A 13,368-nucleotide genomic window follows, 5' to 3' on the forward strand; every position below is an offset into this window, starting at 1 on the left:
TAATTTTGCTACCTACATTTAATGTATTAATGATTCATCTTAAGCTATCTACTTCTTTGATAATACACTCTTATGTTTTACAGACTGTTGCTATATGGTAACAATTTCATATGGTAAATCTAATTGTGGATAAAATAATAATTGCTTTTTTAAGGCGAAAGAAAAAGTATTGGCCTGCTTGGTGATCCTAAGTACAGGAGAGGAACAATGCACAGGAAGAACTGAGGAGTGTGAAAAACAAAGATTGTGGAATCTGGTAACTGATTAACTATTGGAGCTCAAAAGCACTGCTGAGCTGAATAGAAAGGAATGAAGACAGGTTTTGTCATGCCTCTTAAATCTGAAAACACTTTTAGGTTAAAGAATACTTGTATCTTCCTTTCACTTGTATTTAAAAATATTTTTTACCTCTCTCTTTCATTGATCTAATTAATTTATTTGAACAGTTTGTATCATTTAGAAAGGAAGTTATGAATGCCTTCAGTTTTATTTTAGTATAATATATACCCCCTTAGTTATCAATATTAGAATGAATTGAATACATGCATTTCTGAAGAATTTAACATAACAGCTGACAAACAAATTTATCTAGGAATTGAAAGTATTTAACAGATTTATACTGAATACTTTCCTGTCTATCTGGAGCTGGGTATGTTGGCTCATGCTTGTAATCCCAGTACTCAAGAAGTTGAAGCAGGAGGATGGCAAGTTTGAGGCCAGCCTAGACTGCATAGCAAGACCCTGTCTCAAAACTTAAATTAAAAAATTTTCAGAATAATTTTTAAAAACCTATCTATAGGTCATCTTAATAGAACTTTGCCTTGAACTGAACAAGACTAATGCATCATTTTCATTGTCCCTGGTGTTCCCAGTTTATCATTATGTTCAAACTTAAAGCCTATAATAAGTTTTATTAGGATGTTAATAAAAAGGAAAAAAATGAAACTAAATATTTCGGTAAGATTTCATTTTTTTCAGGAATAAGCTTTGGATGCTTCTTAGTCCTACTTGTAGGCAATTCTGCACAAAACTTCTGGTAATTTAGAAAAACTTCTGAAAAGTTATGTAGTATAACTGCAGAAGGAATGTGCTGATTCAGCAAGCCATAATCAACTTTATTCAGAATAAATTGTATTCTGACAAGTTCTTGGTAATGTAAGTCAAAACTTTCAATTGGTTGAATTTTCTCTTTTCAATTAGTTTTCAGGTAAAATATAGATATTCATCAATGCAGTATATTGTTGATGTTTCTGGTAATATTTGGTATATAGTAATTAAAACACTTTAAACCATATTGCGTTTAAAATACAGGGCCTACTATTTAAAGATAAGCTTAATTTATTGAACATTTTTATGTTTATGGTTTTGAGGAAAGCTATTTAGGAGATAGATACACATGTCATATAAAAATCCATATATATCATTTCAAGACTAACTCTACATTTTGGAAGGGGATGCTATAGTTTTTATTTAATAGGATTTTCATTTTCAAATACATGTTAAGTCCTAATAAATATGATTTTATTTATTTTCTTAAAATGAAGCCCTTTAAAATATTGAAACATTATGATGTCTTGACTAAATTTAAGGATGCATGTACTTTTTAACCAAATCAGGATGCATTCCTTTCTCTGTATTCCTGGCTACACAATTTCATAGAATACTTGTCAACAATGCTGGCTTTCTTAACAACTGCCCCTTTCTTCCTAAATGTCTTCTTCTGTTTCTTACTAAAAGCACTTAGAATCATGACATCTTTTTTCTAGAAGGGTTCTTAAAGAAAAACTAAGGAATCCAACTGCTCTCTTTTGAGCTGAGGACTGAAAAGTCCAAAAAGGTAGCTAAGTCACTACTGTATAATCTAAGAACAGAACTGGGACCAGAACATCCAGGTTTCCTGAATATCAGCTGAGACTAGTAGTTTTTTTTTTGCTACCAACATTGACTATCCTGAATACAACATGAAATATTTGGGGCGGGAGAGGTTGTTGGGGTTTTTTTGTTTTTGTTTTTGTTTTTTTGTCTTTTTGCGTGGGAGAGGGTGGAACTGGGGTTTGGACTCAGGGTTGCTCACTTGCTAGGCAGGTGCTCTACCACTCGTTCCAAGTCTGCAGCCTGAAATCTGTTTTCTAAAGCATTTGTGAAAAGGTAAAATTAAATCATAGTTATGTTCATGAATCTTCAGTGCACTGAGAAATTGCTTGCTTTTATGTTTTAATCTATGTCATTATTGCCACCAAACATTTCTGGCATAGTGGCTGAATTTGTGGGACTGTCATTGGTAGTGAAGGTGACTACCACTTCAACCCTAATTTCTTAACATAATCATATAGTTTTTGTCTCAAAATGATAGTAGGGTCCCACATTCATTCATATTTACCCAGATTGTGGGTCCTGCTGTCATTTTCTGATTTAATATTACTTTAAAGATTTCATGTTTGTTTTCTTGGTACATATCATGTATTTTTGTATTATTTTAGTCATTCTTATATAAATACAATTTAGGATTTGCATAAGAAGTTAGAACTCCTAAGATTTGTTTTGAACTGATAGGAAAATTTCAATAAGGCTATCAAGACCAGAACTACATCTTAAAGGGACAGAGCCTGTTACTTAAGGGATAAGCATTTGTACACAGTGCTCCAAAAATGCTTTAAAGGTTTTTAGCTTATGAAATTCCTAGGAATTAGAACTACAGAAAGTTTGAGAACCACAAGTTTGAAAATTTCAATTCTGATTCCTGATACTAAATGTTAATTCTTCTAATTCCCCTCTCTCTTTATAAATAAAAATCCTACCTGAGAAAAGCTTTAAATTTTTTTAGTCCAGTCCAAGTGAACTCTGAAAAATAATGTCTGTTTATATCTTACTTTCACAATCAAGAGAAAAGGGAGTATATTGAAACATTTATGGGCTTTTGAGCCAAACTGACATGAATCTGAATATTGATTCTGCAACAAAAGAATTTACACTTGGGAATTATTTAACTCTCTGAATTTTCTGTTCTCTATCTGTAAATTAAGGAAACTAAAACCATTCATTAAGAGTTATTGGATTAGGGGACTGGAGGTGTGGCTCAAGTGGTAGGGTGCCTGCTTTGCAGGTTCGAAGCCCTGAGTTCAAACCCCAGTGTCATCAAAAAAAGAGTTATTGGGTTAGAGTTGTAGATGTAACTCAGTGGTGAAATGCTTAACAACCATGCTATGAATAAAAACTTGACTGGGAAATAAAAGACATTAGAGCTTATTGTATTAAAGACAGACAGTCTTAAAAGTAACCAGAAAACTTACATTGTTGAAGTTATATGCTATTGATAAACGAGTCCCTTCAAATCCAACCCATTAACACTATCAGAAATATAATCTCAAATGCTTATGTTCAACTAAATTTGGGTCAGCATTACCATTCTTACAAACAACTACATACAATTAATCTGACTATCTCATCCATGCATGCAAGCTTTCAAGATTTAAATTTTCCACTAATGAGTCAAAAATAGTGAAATAAAAATCTCATGCTTTCCCTTTATTTATCAGTCTAGATTTTCCATGGAAAGTAGAGTCCAAGTCCTTTGGTTTATGTACAGGTTCTTTATTTGATAAGAAACAGGAGTGAAGGATGAGGAGAAGGAAACAGGGAAAAAAGAAAAGCCAACACAAGAGTGCACTGTTGAGTTCATCCCCAACCACAAGCAAATAATATTCAAGCCCAGTATGTTCTTAGGGGCCATGAAACCACCTCAGAGTTGCCTGCCAAAAGACAAAAGAGTAGCATACATGTACCAGTTCTGACTTCCTTTAGTTCATAGATTGCTAATTTCTTATACTTTGAAGTTGTGAACTTGTTTCCACTAGACTAGAAAGTAAGGTAAGGGGCTGTCAGATTTTACCTACACAAACCTGGTTGGTACCCAAATGGTTGGGACAAGCAGGACCTGAGAAGTGTCTGATATGTATTATAGGACAAATTTTAGCAAACTGCTTTTTCTTTAGTTTTACCAATAGAATTCTAACACAAAATAAAACTAAATGGATTTTCTGATAAATTAGTACAGCAATTTCAAATGGAAAGTAAGGAACTTCAGCTTATTTTTGTCTGATGTATTTGATCCATTCCCACAAAACCTGAGATGCACTGAAACTTGACCTTCTGTGAGAAAAGTATTTTCTAATAAACTACACTTCATTTCCTGAATTTGATTGCAGTTTTAAAGGGCCAAATAGCAGCAAAAGGAACAATTAGTATGTACTCTACAAATACTTTTAGGCCCAGAATTGATCTGAAGACTATTGTTTAAGAATACATGGGTAAGATCATAAAAAAAGGAAACTGACCACATTGGACCCTCGAGTAACACTTTTCTTTAGAGAGAAACACAGAATTTTGAATGGTACAAGTTTGTTTTGGACTGTGTCCAAGAGGGTCTGGTTACAAGAAGTAATTCATTATAATCTATCATGTGATCCTAGAGCTTGACTCTGAAGAGTACACTATGTGAAGGCTCTAGTCAAGCAGATTAAAAATGGAAAAACTGAACAGCTAGTCATGTGCCTTAATTAAGAAAATGCCATATTTGTTTGTACAAGGTATAAACTTAGTTTAGACAAAGTGAAGGAGAAATAGGAGCAAATAAAAAAAGAAATCTGACAAGGCATAGCTGAAAATTAACCTGAATTCTTTTACAATAATTAAATACTTGAGCTTAAAAAAAACCAAAAAACACTTGGGTCATTAAAGTAGCTAAAGAACTGAATAAGAATGAAATGGATAATTGAGCTGAAAAGTGCACAGCAAGTAAGAAAAAGTGGGGACACACACTGCTGAAGAAAGCCCAATAACAACAGATACTCTTTTCAAAGAAGGAATAAAATACACTCAGGCCTTTGCATTAGCTCGGATCAAAATGCACCAACATTTATACTAATATTTCCTTTCTTGTACTTGAAGCTGGAAAGATCATACATCACTATTAACTAAAGGATTTCTTACAAGCACTAATTCCTGAAATAAATGAATTTATTAGTTTTTCCTTTCTATGTAATTTTGCTGTTATGCTAGATAATATTTACAACCCTTGGAATATAATTGAAATAATAACAACCATATAATACAAACCTGCCTTACCTACACTTAATTATGTAACTCAAGTAAGACAACATAATGTTAAAGTACTTAAATTAGAATTTGATCCCTTCTATATAAATCTCTCACAATTTGCATAGCAATTCAACAATTTCACTACAATTAAAACAACTTGAGCATTAGAGAGCTGTTTCTGATTAGCTGTAACTCTTAAATCTATCTACTGAACAACAGCTGCTTACAATGTGTGACAATGATATCAAAAGGCCTTCAGTCTCATTCAATCCTGTCAACAATTCTGAAAGCTACCTAGCATATATACATTATTTTCATTTTGTTGATAAACAAAGCAAAGTTACATTTTAATCAATAGGATTAGAATTAGATTAGAATTCATCAGCAAATTCAGTGGGGCTGCTTCTGCTCTCCCAATATCAACCTATACAAACACATAATTATCTACTTGGTTTCCGGAGTTCATAATTAACCCTCCACCCCAACCCCAGCTGAGCTTTGCACAGACTTTCTGCCTGGAAAACCTTCTGCCACTCTGCTCCAACAATAGGAAGCTGATTCAAACTTATCTAAAGTCTTTTTTTTTTTTTTTGAGACAGGGTCTCAGTCTCGTAGGCTTGCTTTGAACCCTCTATGGAGTCGAGGCTGGGTTTGAACTTGCTATCCTCCTGCCTCAGCCTCCAGTATGCTGGGATTACAGATATGTACCACCACACCTGGCTGAAGTCTTTAAGAAATTTTATCAGGGCACCGGTATCTCACACCTGTAATCCTAGCTACTCAGGAGACAGAGATCAGGAGGATCACAGTTTGAAGCCAGTCCAGGCAAAATAATTCAAGAGACCCTATTTCAAAAAAAGCTATCACAAAAAAGAACTGGTGAAGTAGCTCACAGTGTAAGCCAAGTTCAAAGCCCAGTACTGAAAAAAAAAATCAAATATATTATTTAATTCCCACAACAACCCCCATTGGGTATAATAAGTATTAATATTCTTATCTTTCAGTTAGGGAAATAATACTTTTCTAAGAAACATGCAGATAATCAGAGATAGGGCCATTGTTTAAAGCCTGATTTTCTCTCTTAGCTCAAGACTCTGACCCCAATATTGTAACATGATCACAGTTTTTTGGAGCACTTCCTGCTCCAGTCCCTTCTGAGATTACAACATAATTCAAGACCCTTTAACCCTTTTTTATTGTTTTGTTTTTTTGAGACAAGGTCTTGCTCAGGTTGACCTCAAATTTGTAACCTCCTACCTCAGTCTCCTGGCTCAGTGCTGGGATTATATGTATGAACCACTATACATACCTCAGGCTGCTAAATTTTAAACTTAGTATCCACAACTCTGGGATGAGAAAGCTAGTATAAACATTTTTTTAAAAGCCAAATTTCACATCTTTTGTAAGGCAAGTAAAAGTGCATGTATGCAAAAATTACTAAGAAATAATTAATACAAAAGAGGTTAGAAATGAACTGGGATGGTTCATAGTAAGTGCTTGACTCTACCCTGACCAAAAGAACCCAGTTTATTTTCTTCTCAATTGTGAGATAATTAAATTGCTGTCAAATTTAAAAGTCCTTTTCATAACCTCTTACAATGTAAAGTGTTCTGAAAAAAAACAGAAAAATACACCAGAGCTACAAATTAACCTTTAAGTAATAATGTTTTGGGGCAAAATTCAGCAGCTTTATTTCATTATTTTCTCAAAAATACTTCTAAACTAAAAAATGGAAAAACACAAAGTAAGCTTTGTATAGATAATACTATTCAAAAACAGCATGGTATACCAAGAGTAAATATATATGATTTTTGGCCAGAAAACTGGGTCAAATTTGGGTCTACTTATCTGCTAGTTCATACAGATAGTGTTAGTCAAGCCACCATTTCTCAGCTGCTGTGAGAAAACGGAAACTGTACCTGTTCTATCTTTATAATATACAGGTATTTTCAGGTTAAAAGAGAAGATATATAGGAAAAGTACTTTGTATTTTATCATTGTTAATTATTCTTGAATTAATTTCCTATCAGATTTACTATTAGTAAATCAAAAAGTACAATTATTTTATTGCTTGCACATGCAGTAATCTAAACAGAGTTTAGATGGATCTGTATAAAGATGAGAAGGAAATATTCCTGACCACAAAAGAGCATTTAAATCTTCCCATTTTTTATTGGTTTATATTTCAAATTCCTTATAGCTTCTGATCATATGATTTACCACTCAAACCAGGACATTTTCAGATAAAAAGTAGCCCTATTAATAATTAAACTGGAGCAACAGGCATTAACCATGACTATGACTGGTAAGCCAGGTCATCTTACATAAGAAGCCTACTAGAGTAGGAAGAGAAACCTATTGATTTCAGCCTTAATATTTTATATACCACAATAAAAAAGTCATCAACAGTGTGAAGTGGGTTAAGATACAATTTCACTATACATTTTTGATGCTTCTGATTATTACAAGTAAAACTGAAAAAAAAATACTGGCTAAAACTCAGGGTCTCCTTTGGAGGAGCTAAACATTTTTAAGACTATTGTTAAAATTGTACATATTTATGGGATACAATGTAATAATTCAGTAAAGGTATATAATCAAATCAGATAATGATCAAATCAGGGTAATTAGCATTTCAAAATCCTTCAACTCCTCTCTTTCTTTTCTTGGTGCTGGGAATTGAATCCAAGGTTTCACACAGGCTAAGCACATACTCTACCATTAATTCCTTATGAAGTATATAGGTTATAACATATTGTTATAACCTATGGCCAACTTACTATTCTAATACAACACTAGAATTTATCCCTCCTATTTAAATGAACACAAAACATTTTGAAAAAAAATTTTTACATAGGGTCCACCTATGTAGCCCAGGCTGTTCTTGAACTCTCAACTCTCCTACCTCATTTTCCTGAGTGCTGAAATTACAGGTGTGTAACACCACACCAGCTACATTTTGAGTTTTTTAATTTACCTTTGGAAAGGTAACTAGCAGAATTTCCTTAAACTTATACTAACACATAGATTAGGAAAAGCAAAAAGCCAACATTTTAAATAAAGGCTGAAAAAAAAGTCAGATAGTGTGTTTGAAGTACATCTATAATTCTTGAGGAGTAAGTACATCAAAGATCACAATTATTTGCAAGCAGTGAACAAATTCATCAATTTGTAGATGAAAAAAATTACTATGTAAGACATGAATCACTATTTTTAAGCAAAGTAATGTATGTTAAACATTTGCTCTTGTGAACCTACCAAGGAATGCTTTAATAAAATAGACTCCAAGTGTCAGTGACTTGTTTTTACAGCCCCACAATAGTAGCCCTTCATAATAGTTTCCATTTATATGTAAATAAATATTAATCCCAATTCCCATCATGGTTATAACATTATACATATGCTCGCAGGACAATGCAGTACAGCACTTTACTGGATAAAAAGAGAAAGTATTGTTTTCAGGATTCTCAAAATAAAGTAAATGTTCCAGTCTACAGTCTTAGTGGTCCCTCTTGAGTTCTTTTATCATTTCTTCAGCAGTGAGTGCCGAGGTTCTTCTAAATGCCAGTGTTACAGAGGAGGCCCACAGGCTAACTAACCATTTAACAAAATTCCTGGACTTTGTATCTATGCATACTGAATACACTGTCCATAGATATCATACATGTCCCTGCCCAGTAATGATAAATCATTTTGCAAATAAAAGATTAATAACATTCTTAATCATCCCATTATGAATAAATTATGTAGGAAACTTCTATATCAAGCATAAAGAGATAGTTCCTAAATTGAACAAATATATATCCAGTTAAACCTTTCCCATTGCTGATGTGAAAGGAAGTAGTTCAATGAATGGTGTTTAAAAACAAATAAAACTACTTTAATAACTTATATAGGAAAATGGAAAAGGAAACTTAGTCCAGTGTAGCTATATATATTTTTCATCAAAATAAGTAAGCTTCTTTACCAAGTTGGAAGTTGGCCAGACTATATGAGACCATTCTTTCTAACTGAAAAGCAATGTATAATCTTTAATGACTGTCATAAGCACTTAAATGGATGGCTAAGACACTGTCAAAATAAAAACTTTGATACTGGCACCCTCCATGAATATTAACTTTAACTATTTTAAAAACAATTATAAAACTGTTAAACCCAATTGGAATCTTGGCACTCAAACCATAAACCAAGCATTTTGGCACTTGGAGCAAGATCATTAATACATGTACACTCTTACCCACAAACACTACTTACTAATTACCGTAAACAACTTTTTAAAAATTAAATCAACATTCATTTAAGTCAACACAAATATTGACAGTTAATATACTTTTCTTTTGTTGTAAAACTTCTCTTTCCTCTGTCTCTCAAAGAATCTTTCGTCCTGTTCTTAAAATAGTTCAGACTGTAGGCATGACAGCTCACCCCAACTTACCAGTATTACATGTTCATATTAGAGGTGCTGGAAAGTATTAAACAATCATAATGAGTTTAATCACTTATTTTAAGTTTTTTGTTATTGTTGTCATTGTTTTGGTTTTTATACTGTAGTACTAGGGTTTGAACTCAGGGCCTAAAGCTTGCTAGGCAGGTGCTCTACCACTTGAGTCATATCCCCAGTCCTTACTTTTTAAAAGTTTTGAGCCTAGAGATACAGATACTCAGTGCTGGGGAAGACAGGGAGGGAATGACAGGGGGAGTGCAGAGAGATGGGCACAATTCCCAGCACAAACAGCAGAAATAGCATTAGATTGAGAGCCAGATACCGTGCCCTACTCCCTGATCCAACTTGGTTCTTTAGGTGAATCATAAAACTTCATTTGTTATTCAAAATTAATTTGTTCATTATATTCTAGCTCTGAGCTGTCTAAAACGGTAGTCACCAGCCACGTGTGGTCTTGAGCACTTGAAATGTGGCTATTCTGAAATGAGATAATGCCGTAAAGGTAAAATACATACTGGACTTTAAAAACGTAGTATGAAGAAAAAGAATGTAAAAAGCCTCATTAAGAGCTGGGGGCATGACTCAAGTGGTTGAGCGCCTGCCTACCAGAGCAAAGCCCTGAGTTCAAACCCCAGTACCCCAAATAAATAAATAGCCTGAATTTTTAGTTAAGTACATGTTGAAATATTTTAGATAAATTGGGTAAAATAAAATACATTGGTAATTTCACCTGTTTCTTTTTTTTTTAATGTGGTTAATAGAACATTTTTGAATTATGTATGTAGTTCTATGGGATAGTGCTATGTTAAGACTCTGGGTAAAAACCAGGAAAACTGAGAATAAGAAAGCACAATCTCTATCTAGAAGCCCATAGCCTCGGTGGAGAAGAGAAAAACTTTATGAAAATAATTCCAATATAATGACATTAGTGCACTGATAATGATACGTATTGAGGGTATGGGAGAATGAGGAAGGCCATTTGTGGAAGTGGATAGGAAGGAGGAGTAAGGGAAATACTAGGTTTGTCTATTGGGAGCAGGACTACCTGAGTCTTAAAGGCTTCTGTGACATTTTAAAGGGACTGAATTTTAACCTTTAGGCAATGGATAGTCAATGAAAGGTTTTAAGCAAAGAGTGATAAGGTCAGAAATAAAGGCTTAGATCTCAGGCAGCTGTGTGGAGACTAGATTAAGGTGATATGGCAGAAAGGCTGTCATTTAAATAAGAAACAGGGCCTAAACTAGGGCAACAAGAGTAGGGATGGAAAGACTCAAATTATATTTAGGAGGTAATATCAGTAGACTGTAGTGATTGACTTGTCCTGACCATAGGAAGGTGTTTGTATCTTATGCTAAAGTGATGGGAACACCCTGTGACATTTTGACCATGGGAATGATAATCTGGAAGATTTTAAAGGACCACTCTGACTGCCATTGGAGAATATATAGTAAGGGAAAATGAGGGAGGAGGGGAAGATAATTGATTAAAAACATTTCAGGAGAGGGCACTGCTGTAGATGAGGTTGCTGATGTCTTAGACTGAGGCCCATGCAAAGGAGGTGGTGAGAAGCAATTGGATTAAGGTTGTATTTTTATATTTAATGTGGACTGCCTAATTCAGAGAGCTAAGAAAGGAAAAAAGAGGAAGCCTAGGAAGCTCATACCTTTTGAGTTCAATTGTCTTACTTAATCTGGACTAGCTTTTCATCTGAAAGTGAAAATACTATAGAGACTTGAGGAATATTGTGAAGGTTAAAGACAGCAAAACAAACAGGAGTTGAACAACGGTTATTTTAAGGATTAACTAATGCCCTGCATGCAGTTTAAAATCATGTAATTTTAGTGTGAACAGTCTAACCTGATATGTGATTTTCCCTTCAAATACTCAGCTATCCACCTATAGGAATTAACCGTAAACTAGAATCAATAACATTTGTAAAATAAATGGCTTGAGTAAATGATGTTAAAATCTACATGTGTTCCCAAATTCTAATTTTAAGAATCCTAACACTTTATTGCTACCACACAATTTTCTTCAAGTTGTGGTTAAATATACATTAACATAGAATTTACCATTTTGACCCATTTCACCACACAATTTTTAAACTGAGTGTCCCATCCAGGCCTCTGATGGGTTGCAGATGCGCTGAGACATTATATCCCCAGCCCTCCAGGTGGCAGTGCTGGGTGTGGGGTAGTTCCAATGTCTATCGTCTCTGGGTGGAAGCAGCCTTACTCTGTTATCACAATGTACAATGCCAGCACAGATGCTCCTCCACTTACAATGGTGCTGCATCCCAATAAGCCCACGGTGAATTAAAAATAGTTTAAGCTGAAAATGCATTTAATACATTTAACCTACTGAACATCCTAGTTTAGCACCACAGTATCCTGTAGAGTGTCAGTTATTTTCCTTCCTGATCACCTAACTAACAAGGAGCTGCCCAGCATCATGACGGAGAATCACACAGTACATGACTAGCCCAGGAAAAGATCAAAAGTCAAAATTTGAAGCCTGGTTTCTACTAAAACACAGATCTCTTTCACACCATTGCCAAGTCAAAAAATCAGAAAGTGAATAATCTTAAAGTGGGGGCCATTGGTATTCATTTTCTAAGTATGCTAAAATTGAAAAGCTTTGGAAGTGCTGTTTTAAGCCATAAAACATAAAAAACTCAGTATTATGAAGAGTTTAAAGTAACTGCTTTTTCTGATAAAGATGTTTTCTTAGCAAATCTTTAGGACTTCATAATTTAGAAAATTCCTACGGAAGCAAATATCTATAATTATGGCCGCTATTGTTAAAGTGATCATTATAAAATCCCATATAGAAAAGTCTAAGAGTTTTTTTTTTATGTTTTGAGATATAGTCTCCCTATGTCATCCATGCTGGCCTCCTGCCTCCACCTCCTGAATGCTGGGATTACAGGAATGCACCAACACACCTGGCAATCTAAGCTATTTGAACATATCCAAAGGTTTCCATGTACATTAAAAAATAGGAATTCATCAAGGGATGCCAATTTATTCATTTATCCAGAGTACTGACTCTTGTGGCAGCTACTAGGTGATAGTTTACGGAGATAAAAAGGTTAACAAGACATGGTTGTTGACCTAAGAAACGTAAGTCTAGTGGGGAGAGACAGAATTAATTAAATAACTAAAGCTGTAAAAAAAGTATAGGATAGGGAGTACATGGTGCTACAAAAGGAACTAAGAGTCTACTGGAACAAAGTAAAAACATGACTGGTAAATAGCTAGGCAAAGGGTAGGGGTAGTTTTGGTGGAGAATTCTCAAGCAGTAACAACAGCATGCAAATGCCTAGGAGATGACTACCAGGCCAGGGAGGCTGAGAACAGAAAATGAAAATAAGCTGGAGAGGCAGCAGGCATAGTTCAAACCGGCTTTCAAAAGCAACAGGAAGCCACTGAAGGGCTGTATAGTGACATTATTGGATTTACTTTTCAAGGTCACAGTGCTATAATGTAGAGAAGTGTTCTTGAAGTGGACACACTTTAAGGTAGGGGGAAAAGATATGTTTTTAATTATATACTTTTTATCCTTTAAAATGTCTTTAAAAGTTTGTTGTAAGACATGCATTGTAGCCCACATCTATAATCTCAGCTACTCAGGAGGCGGAGGTAGGAGGATGGAAGTCTAAGGCCAGCTAAGGCAAAAACACTGCAAAAGTGTGAGAGCCTATCTGAAAAATAAACTGAACAAAAAAGGACTGGGTATGTGACTCAAGTGGTAGAGCACTTGTCTAGCAAGTGAGGAGTTCATTCCCTAGTACCACACACACACAGCATTGTAATATTCAGTCTGTT

General features: G+C 34.5%; 1 protein-coding gene across 2 annotated transcripts in view; it reads left to right on the forward strand.

The window, feature by feature from the left end:
* Positions 1-13,368, forward strand: part of Rbbp8 (RB binding protein 8, endonuclease) — a 100,499-nt gene that overhangs the window by 450 nt on the left and 86,681 nt on the right. The window contains exon 2 of one of the 2 annotated variants that reach the window (XM_074070151.1): positions 155-256. The exons of the other annotated variant lie outside the window; for it this stretch is intronic. The gene's annotated coding sequence lies outside the window, so the exon portion shown is untranslated. The remainder of the gene's footprint in view (positions 1-154; positions 257-13,368) is intronic. 2 annotated transcript variants of the gene reach the window in all.

The sequence above is a fragment of the Castor canadensis genome, chromosome 4 (genome assembly GCF_047511655.1).
Source record: "Castor canadensis chromosome 4, mCasCan1.hap1v2, whole genome shotgun sequence".
In the NCBI taxonomy this organism is placed as follows: domain Eukaryota; kingdom Metazoa; phylum Chordata; class Mammalia; order Rodentia; family Castoridae; genus Castor; species Castor canadensis.